Source organism: Sinocyclocheilus grahami, unplaced genomic scaffold (genome assembly GCF_001515645.1).
Source record: "Sinocyclocheilus grahami isolate Dianchi unplaced genomic scaffold, SAMN03320097.WGS_v1.1 scaffold465.1, whole genome shotgun sequence".
Taxonomy (NCBI): domain Eukaryota; kingdom Metazoa; phylum Chordata; class Actinopteri; order Cypriniformes; family Cyprinidae; genus Sinocyclocheilus; species Sinocyclocheilus grahami.
The window spans coordinates 83,090-91,271 of NW_015505644.1; the positions used below are offsets into that span (position 1 = coordinate 83,090).

The window sequence follows — 8,182 nt, forward strand, 5'->3', positions numbered from 1 at the left end:
GCAGGATCCTCGCATGCGATAGCCTAGTAGCCGGGACAACTTTATGTTTACAGACGTGACGCAATGATGCAGTGCAATGCTCGAATTTCCCGTGAAAACCTACCCGTACCACTCAAATTAGAAAACAAGCTAACCGTTGTGAATCAGGCTAAAGTAAGGCGATAGTTTTTAACACTGGCTGGTTATGTACTTGCTCAAATATTGATCATTTTTAACCAAAAAAAGTTACGGACTGCAGCTTTAACAAGAAAACATCTCGTTATTACGAGAAAACGAGAAAAGTTATTACGACATAGAGTGGAAAAAATAATGTTTGTGGCAGCAATGCATCACTGTTTTTATGTATATTACTTAAGGACTTTCAGTTTTTTACTTATATTTACAAAATTCTAAAAACGGAGTGAAAATCTGACAAAGTTTTATTTAGGGTGTCAATGGTGCAGTTCCATACAGACATGTTTGCTTGTAAAGTCCTATAGACTACTTCACGCATTGAATGCACACTCTCCAATTTTAAACATCTACACCCATGTAACTTTTGACCTCTTATCTGGAATATCATGACGCTTCAGTGCATGTTCACGTGTTTTGCTCAACCTTGATTCATGACGTTTCACACTTGATTTATATTGTTGTGATGATGCTGGGTAAGTTCTTGATTTATGAAATTGGATTGCTAACTTGGAACTTGACATCCTGGCGTGTGAATCAGCACTTGTGTTGCAGTGTTTTTGAGAAGCTTGACAGGCAGATTTTTTTGCATTAAGATGAGAGATTATTCTAGTCTTTGATTTAAAGATGAAACTCTGAATGGAGTCATAGATTTTCTGAGTTATGGGAACATTTCCCTCTTCTAATCTGGCAAGTGTGGCACTGTTAGACCTAAAAAGGCAAAAGAAAATACAGAATACACTATTATTATTAACATTCATAAATCATATAAGATTTAGACATTGGCTGACATTCGTGCATCTTACCTTGTGTTTCCGAGATCTTGTTGAATCTGCTTCCGTCGTACTTCATTAATTGGGTACAGATAGAAAAGCACTAAACCCACCAGCAAAAAGCCGATTGGAATGGGGGCCAAAAGCAATTTCAAACTCCATCTGCATGACTACATGCACCTGCTTTATATCCTGTGAAGCTTCAACCAAACACATTGCTCAGTGTAAATATGTCAAGGTAAACATTTCAGACTTCCACAAAAAGGCTGAACTATTGCAAACATTAGCTCGGTTTTGTTTTGGCAAAACATTCTCGCCTGACAGTATTTAAAAACTTGCTGGACACACAGAGCTTGAACAACCGTGTTGCAGTATTTTTAAAAACTGACCGACTGCCACTGTAAATCAGGCATTACATTGGCTTAGAGAGAGCGAGTGCTGACTCACTGTAGTGTCAAAGTGGAGATGCCAGCAGACAGGCCTCCTCCAAGCTTGTTGCAAAACCTCGAGCAGGAAAAAAAAAACAGGGGCTCCAGGCCTTTGCAGGACGGGTTCTGAACAGTGAACTCATCCACTACATCTGACAGCTTTGACCTGAGCAAAACAAGGCATTTTAGGTATTTAAACCAAATTTTTACATTTTGTGAAGAAATGTGAGTGATGCTTCCCTGCGCAAAAATGTGCAACCACCATGCTAGGGAGTAGGCTATGTGGTTGTAAGGATGCTTTGGGTGGTTTTTGTATTGCTGTAGATTTGATTTCTAGGGTGTTGCTTACAAACCTCTACTTTTGTGTAAATCAATATTTTTCACCCATTTTATCATTCAGTAGGCAAAGTTGTGTTTGCTTATAGAAGTAATAGCACGCCTGTCTCTAATAAGATTGAATGTGTAATTGCCCAGTTTGCACAAGTGGTTCAGGATTAGTTATGTGCCGAAGTTTAATAAATAATCAATGATAAATAAGAGCATGGGCGTCGCTTGGCCATTTTTAGGGGGGCTTCAGTGATAGATTGTTATAATATCTGCATCTGTGTAGTTCTTTGACATGCATGCAGTTTACAAAATGTCATGGGGGAGCAATCGGTTTCCCATGTACTGTAAAGTTTTCACCCCTCATCACACTGTTTCCTCCAGCGAAAATGTAGCCCTTAACACATATGAATGCTTTTTAAAAAGCTTTATATACTTTATAAAATGATAATGTTGCTATTTTCATTTGAAAATGTAACTTTCAATGTAAAACATATTACAGTGCATGTGGCAAAGAGGTTTGTACTAGAAATGTAAATAGTAAAATTGTGTTTGTACAGTAAACAGGTGTGTGTGTGTGTGTGAGTGATCAGGAAGACTTGTATTTGGCTTAGTCAGTACTCAAATATTATACCTAAGCATATTATGCATAGTATATCTATACAATACAGTGGAATACTGAAATAAGTTAAGTATACCACCCTAACCTATTAGTCAAACATTTATTTAGTTATTTATTGATTGATTGATTTATTTTTTATTTATTTACTTACCTACCTACTACTCACCCTCATTGGGGGCTAGGGGCCCTAAAATTAAAATCCTAGAATCGCCCCTGAATAAGAGCATCCAAGATGAAGAAAAGGAAAAATCTTTAAAAAATCTTATTAAATCTGTATGTGTGTGTAAAAAAAAAGGTTTAACCCCCCCCCCCCCCCCCCCCCCCCCCCCCCCCATTTTTTTTTTTTTATAAATTGCACTTTATTGTATGTAAAATGTATTTATAAATCCATCTTTAAAAAATACCACTAAATATATGACCTCTCCACTGGAAAGTAATTTAATTGATAATGTAAAAAACAAAACAAAGGCACAACTTCCCTTCAAAATATAAATATTACCAGAAGTGATGGCAATCCCCTGCATAAAATTTCATGTGACGATTTACGGATGGATCACCAAGAGCTAAAGTCTCGATGCTGGAGAATGCTGTCCTGATTAGCAGAGATGAACAGCGTGAAGTGGACAGATCTAGGTCTTACTGTTACTCACCATGGTAACAAGAACAGTGCTGCTAAACTAGATCCAGCCAAAACACACATAACCATGTACACTGGAAAGTTCTCTGGCATGGCAACTAGGACCACTAGAGCTGGAATGAGGAGCTATATGGAGAAACACATAAAAGAACATATTGATCACTTTGAAAATGTGAAGGTGTTTTGCAGTGGGAACAAAATTGATAGCTCAAGTTTGAATCAACCTTCCAGCTACTAGCCCAGTTCTTTAACAACTAGAGTACATCTGTAGAATCATTGTGTCTGGTCTCCTCACCATTAAACAAAGTAAACTCACAGGTAGACCTATAAAAAGTGCAGTTTTCTTGCCCAGCCTCACCAGCGCCATCTGCCACATTGGCACTGATATGGTAGCGGACACCTTAGGACATTACGCACATTAGGACATCCAAGGAATTAAAAAGCTCATAAACCATGCTAAAACATCTGTTCATCAGTGTAACTGATTCTGGTTTTGGCAAAATAAATATTATAATATAAAGACAATTTTAGTCCTGGATGCTGATTGGTCTATAAAGTGTTCAAGTGGTGCGAAAATACATTATATAGTAACACTATAACTAGCATATATGTTTCTGTGCCATACTGTTTTGAGTTTGTTTATAAAACTACAGCATTTTTATGTCTAGACTTACCAGTATGGCTAACATGAGATACTGGAACTGAGCTCCTAAGCCAGCAACAGTGTGAAGTTCCCCAAAGACATCTGGAAATGAACCCAAAAATGTTTCAGCAATTTTAGCAAGCACTAATGGAGCACTCTCGTTTAAAAAAATGAAACTATTTGTTGTATTACTCCCTAGCTTTCAAATACAACATGATGATTGTATACATTATAGAATCTAGGTTTTGAATATTTACCACATGCAATTTGTGATTGCATGTCAAGGTAGTCTTTTTGTTCTAGTTTTAATTTTACACATTCTTTACAGGTAAACCAGAGATCCGACCTGAAAAGCTAAAGTAGAGAAGAGGAAGCCGAGGACCAGACGCTGGTAGGACACATGGCCAATCAGCTTCTTCACAGCATTCAGGTATGTAGTGTGCATGTGACTCTGACCACTGAGAGGCCCTACAGGAGCCAGAGAGAGAAACAACAATACATCTGTACAAAGCTATGAAATTTGACACCGAAGAGCTAGTTTGGTGGGATTTTATTCGTAAATAATGGCACTGTAGTTCAAACACATATTGTTTCGCTGCCTTATAAATGCCCAAAATGTAGCCTACAATAAAGATATTAAGTTTCATCAAACAAACCCTCTTTGTCAATAGTATATTCAGGGAATCTAGCAAAACAAAACACAAAAAGACTTTATTAGTAGTTCACTACAGTTCAAGGCTATATTGTTAAATGTTGTTAAGTGTCCTCATTAAAGCATCATGCTCAATATTCAGGGAATCTATATAAAATAAAAAAAAATCAACCACAACAAAAAAGTTTTATTTGTTAATCAATTCACTGCAGTTTCAAAGTCATATTGTTGTTAAGAGCCCTCAGTAAAGCCTCATGCTCAATGGTATATTCAGGGAATCTGACAAGACAAAAAAGTCAAACAAAACAAAACAAAAACAAAGAAAAAAACAAGGTTTTATTTGTTAATCACTTCACTGCGGTTCAAAGCCATATTGTTGTTAAGTGCTCAGTAAAGCCTTATGCTCAATGATATATTCAGGGAATCTGGCAAGACAAAAGCAAAAACAAAAATGTTTTTATTTGTTAATCAATTCACTGCAGTTCAAAGCCATATTGTTGTTAAATGTTCTTAAGAGTCATCAATAAAGCCTAGTGTTCAATTATATATTCCTGAAATCTAGCAAAGCAAAACAAACAAAAAACAAAACATAAAAGGGTTTATTTGTAAACAAACTATTCACTACAGTCCAAGCCCATATTTTTAGCTGATAAACATGTCCAAAATGTAGCCTGCCATCAAGATATCATTAAATGTTGTTAAGAGTCCTTAATAAAGTCTCATGCTCAATAATATACTCGGGGAATCTGGCCAACAAAAAAAAAAGTAAACAATGCAAGCCCATAATGTTTCACTGATAAACATGTCTAAATGTAACCTACCATAAAGTTATTATTAAATGTTGTTAAGAGCTCAATAATATATTCAGCAACTCTGGCAGAACAAAAAAATAAAACAAAAATTAAGATTTTATTTGTAAACACTGAATTCACTGCAGTTCAAGCCCACATCGTTTTGCTGATAAACATGCAAAATGTAGCCTGCCATAAAGTTATTATTAAAGGTTGATAAGAGTTCTCAACAAACCCTCATGCTCAATAATATATTCAGAGAATCTGACAAAACAAAACATTCTTATTTGTGCAAAAAATGTGCTGTATGCCGCACCTCTTTGTTCTTTGACCCCCAGGAACAGCACCATACAGCAAACAAAGAAGAGAGCGCTCATGACCAGTGCTGATATCATAAAGGCACTTCTCTGATGGGAAACGCAGTCATATATATGCACAGTAAGTGTATATGCAAACAGTCTCAGATTGCAAATGATAGGGGCTTTAATAGACCTCCCTAAAGAAAGTGTGAGGGGTCTACAGCATACTAAACAGTCTACATATAAGGAACTTTTCAACCGTGTTTCCAAACAGTGTCTTAGCTAGATTACAAGAGTTAAAAATTTGATTACATGTCAGACAGGGTGTGTAATTTTACATGACACCAGAGACTAACACCGTCCCTGAGGCGCCAAAACAATCTGCAAATTACCCATAGAAAATGCTTTTAAAACATTGAAAGTAATATATAACTGACACACTACACAGAACCAAAATTACACCCTTAGGTTAAATACTTTTTATGGCTTTGTTCAGATAGGTATGAGCAATATTACAAGTAATGCTTTCCTCAGCGAACGCCAGTAATTATAAATAGTAAAATACCTGAGTAACGTCAGAACAGTTGCATTACACAGTATTTTACAGTGTGCTGGTGGTGTGTAGGTGTTATCGTGTTACGGTTTCATGCAGCGCAGCGCTGTGTGGGAGATCCGGTGTTTGGTCCACGTTCAGACAGGCTCGATCTCTGTCTTTGTTATACACCCACAGCACCTGACCCTGAATCACAGCCGCCATCAGAATAGCAAACGCCTCCACACTCAGAAAGAGGGTCGGACAGATGTGCATGCAATCATACAGCAGCAACTGATAATACCAACTACCACTCAGAGAAACACCATCACACACATCCTGCCTGGAATTAGTTAGTTTTTTTCCTTCAGTCTTGGCAGTGTAATAATAGGTTATAATGGCTCTGTTTCAAAACCTAGTGAGCTGTCTACTGCCTAAATGGGCAGCTGTCTTATAAGGCAGCATTCTAACCAAAAGGGAACATTGTAAGTGACTGATTTGGAACGATCTATGTAGGTGGCAAATTTGGTGTAAACGATTGAGTGCTGTTTGTAATTGTAGCATATAGGGCATCAGTTCTCTCTGATACAGTGTGTTAACACTAATGAAGTGAGCTGTATTGTATAACAGGTGATCATTCAAATGTTTAGGGTGATGACTTTTTTTTTTTTGTTGAAAAGTCTTTTATGTTCAAGGTTGTTGTTTAATGTAATATACAGTATGAAAGAGTAACACTGAAATATTTTTACAATTTAAAAAGCTGTTTTTAATTTAATACATTTTTGAAATGTAATGTATCCTTGTCAGTGTTGGGGGTGACTCATTACAAGTAATGCAAGTTACGTAATCAGATTACTTTTTTCAAGTAACTAGTAAAGTAACGCATTACTTTTTTAATTTACAAGAAATTATCTGAGTTACTTTTTCAAAAAAGTAATGCCAGTTACTTTGTTTTCCCATTTATTGACTGACAGCTCTCCTGTCCCCATATTGGGAGAAATCGGGAGTGCAGAGGCGTTGTGTGCGCTGTGTGAACATGATGTTACTGTAGTTCTAGACTAAATGTGAATGTGCATTAATTCATCCCACTCACAAAAAACAGATTTAGTATTCATCAAACGTCAGAACAGTTGCATTACACAGTATTTTACAGTGTGCTGGTGGTGTGTAGGTGTTATCGTGTTACAGTTTCGTGCAGCGCAGCGCTGTGTGGGAGATCCGGTGTTTGGTCCACGTTCAGACAGGCTTGATCTCTGTCTTTGTTATACACCCACAGCACCTGACCCTGAATCACAGCCGCCATCAGCATAGCAAACGCCTCCACACTCAGAAAGAGGGTCGGACAGATGTGCATGCAATCATACAGCAGCAACTGATAATACCAACTACCACTCAGAGAAACACCATCACACACATCCTGCCTGGAATTAGTTAGTTTTTTTTCCTTCAGTCTTGGCAGTGTAATAATAGGTTATAATGGCTCTGTTTCAAAACCTAGTGAGCTGTCTACTGCCTAAATGGGCAGCTGTCTTATAAGGCAGCATTCTAACCAAAAGGGAACATTGTAAGTGACTGATTTGGAACGATCTATGTAGGTGTCAAATTTGGTGTAAACGATTGAGTGCTGTTTGTAATTGTAGCATATAGGGCATCAGTTCTCTCTGATACAGTGTGTTAACACTAATGAAGTGAGCTGTATTGTATAACAGGTGATCATTCAAATGTTTAGGGTGATGACTTTTTTTTTGTTGTTGAAAGAAGTCTTTTATGTTCAAGGATGTTGTTTAATGTAATATACAGTATGAAAGAGTAACACTGAAATATTTTTACAATTTAAAAAGCTGTTTTTAATTTAATACATTTTTGAAATGTAATGTATCCTTGTCAGTGTTGGGGGTGACTCATTACAAGTAATGCAAGTTACGTAATCAGATTACTTTTTTCAAGTAACTAGTAAAGTAACGCATTACTTTTTTAATTTACAAGAAATGATCTGAGTTACTTTTTCAAAAAAGTAATGCCAGTTACTTTGTTTTCCCATTTATTGACTGACAGCTCTCCTGTCCCCATATTGGGAGAAATCGGGAGTGCAGAGGCGCTGTGTGTGCTGTGTGAACATGATGTTACTGTAGTTCTAGACTAAATGTGAATGTGCATTAATTCATCCCACTCACAAAAAACAGATTTAGTATTCATCAAAATGAATTAAAACAGTGAAATGCAAACTCAGAATATGACGCAAACCTGCAATAATTAAATATGTTAAATAACACAAATGTATCTAATCCCATTTTATTAACCAATGTCTTT

At 36.7% G+C, this 8,182-nt stretch overlaps 1 pseudogene; it reads right to left on the reverse strand.

Annotated features, from left to right (window-relative positions):
- Positions 1 to 546: 546 nt before the first annotated feature.
- LOC107553113 (sodium-dependent lysophosphatidylcholine symporter 1-like) overlaps positions 547 to 8,182 on the reverse strand; it is a 15,447-nt pseudogene continuing 7,811 nt past the window's right edge.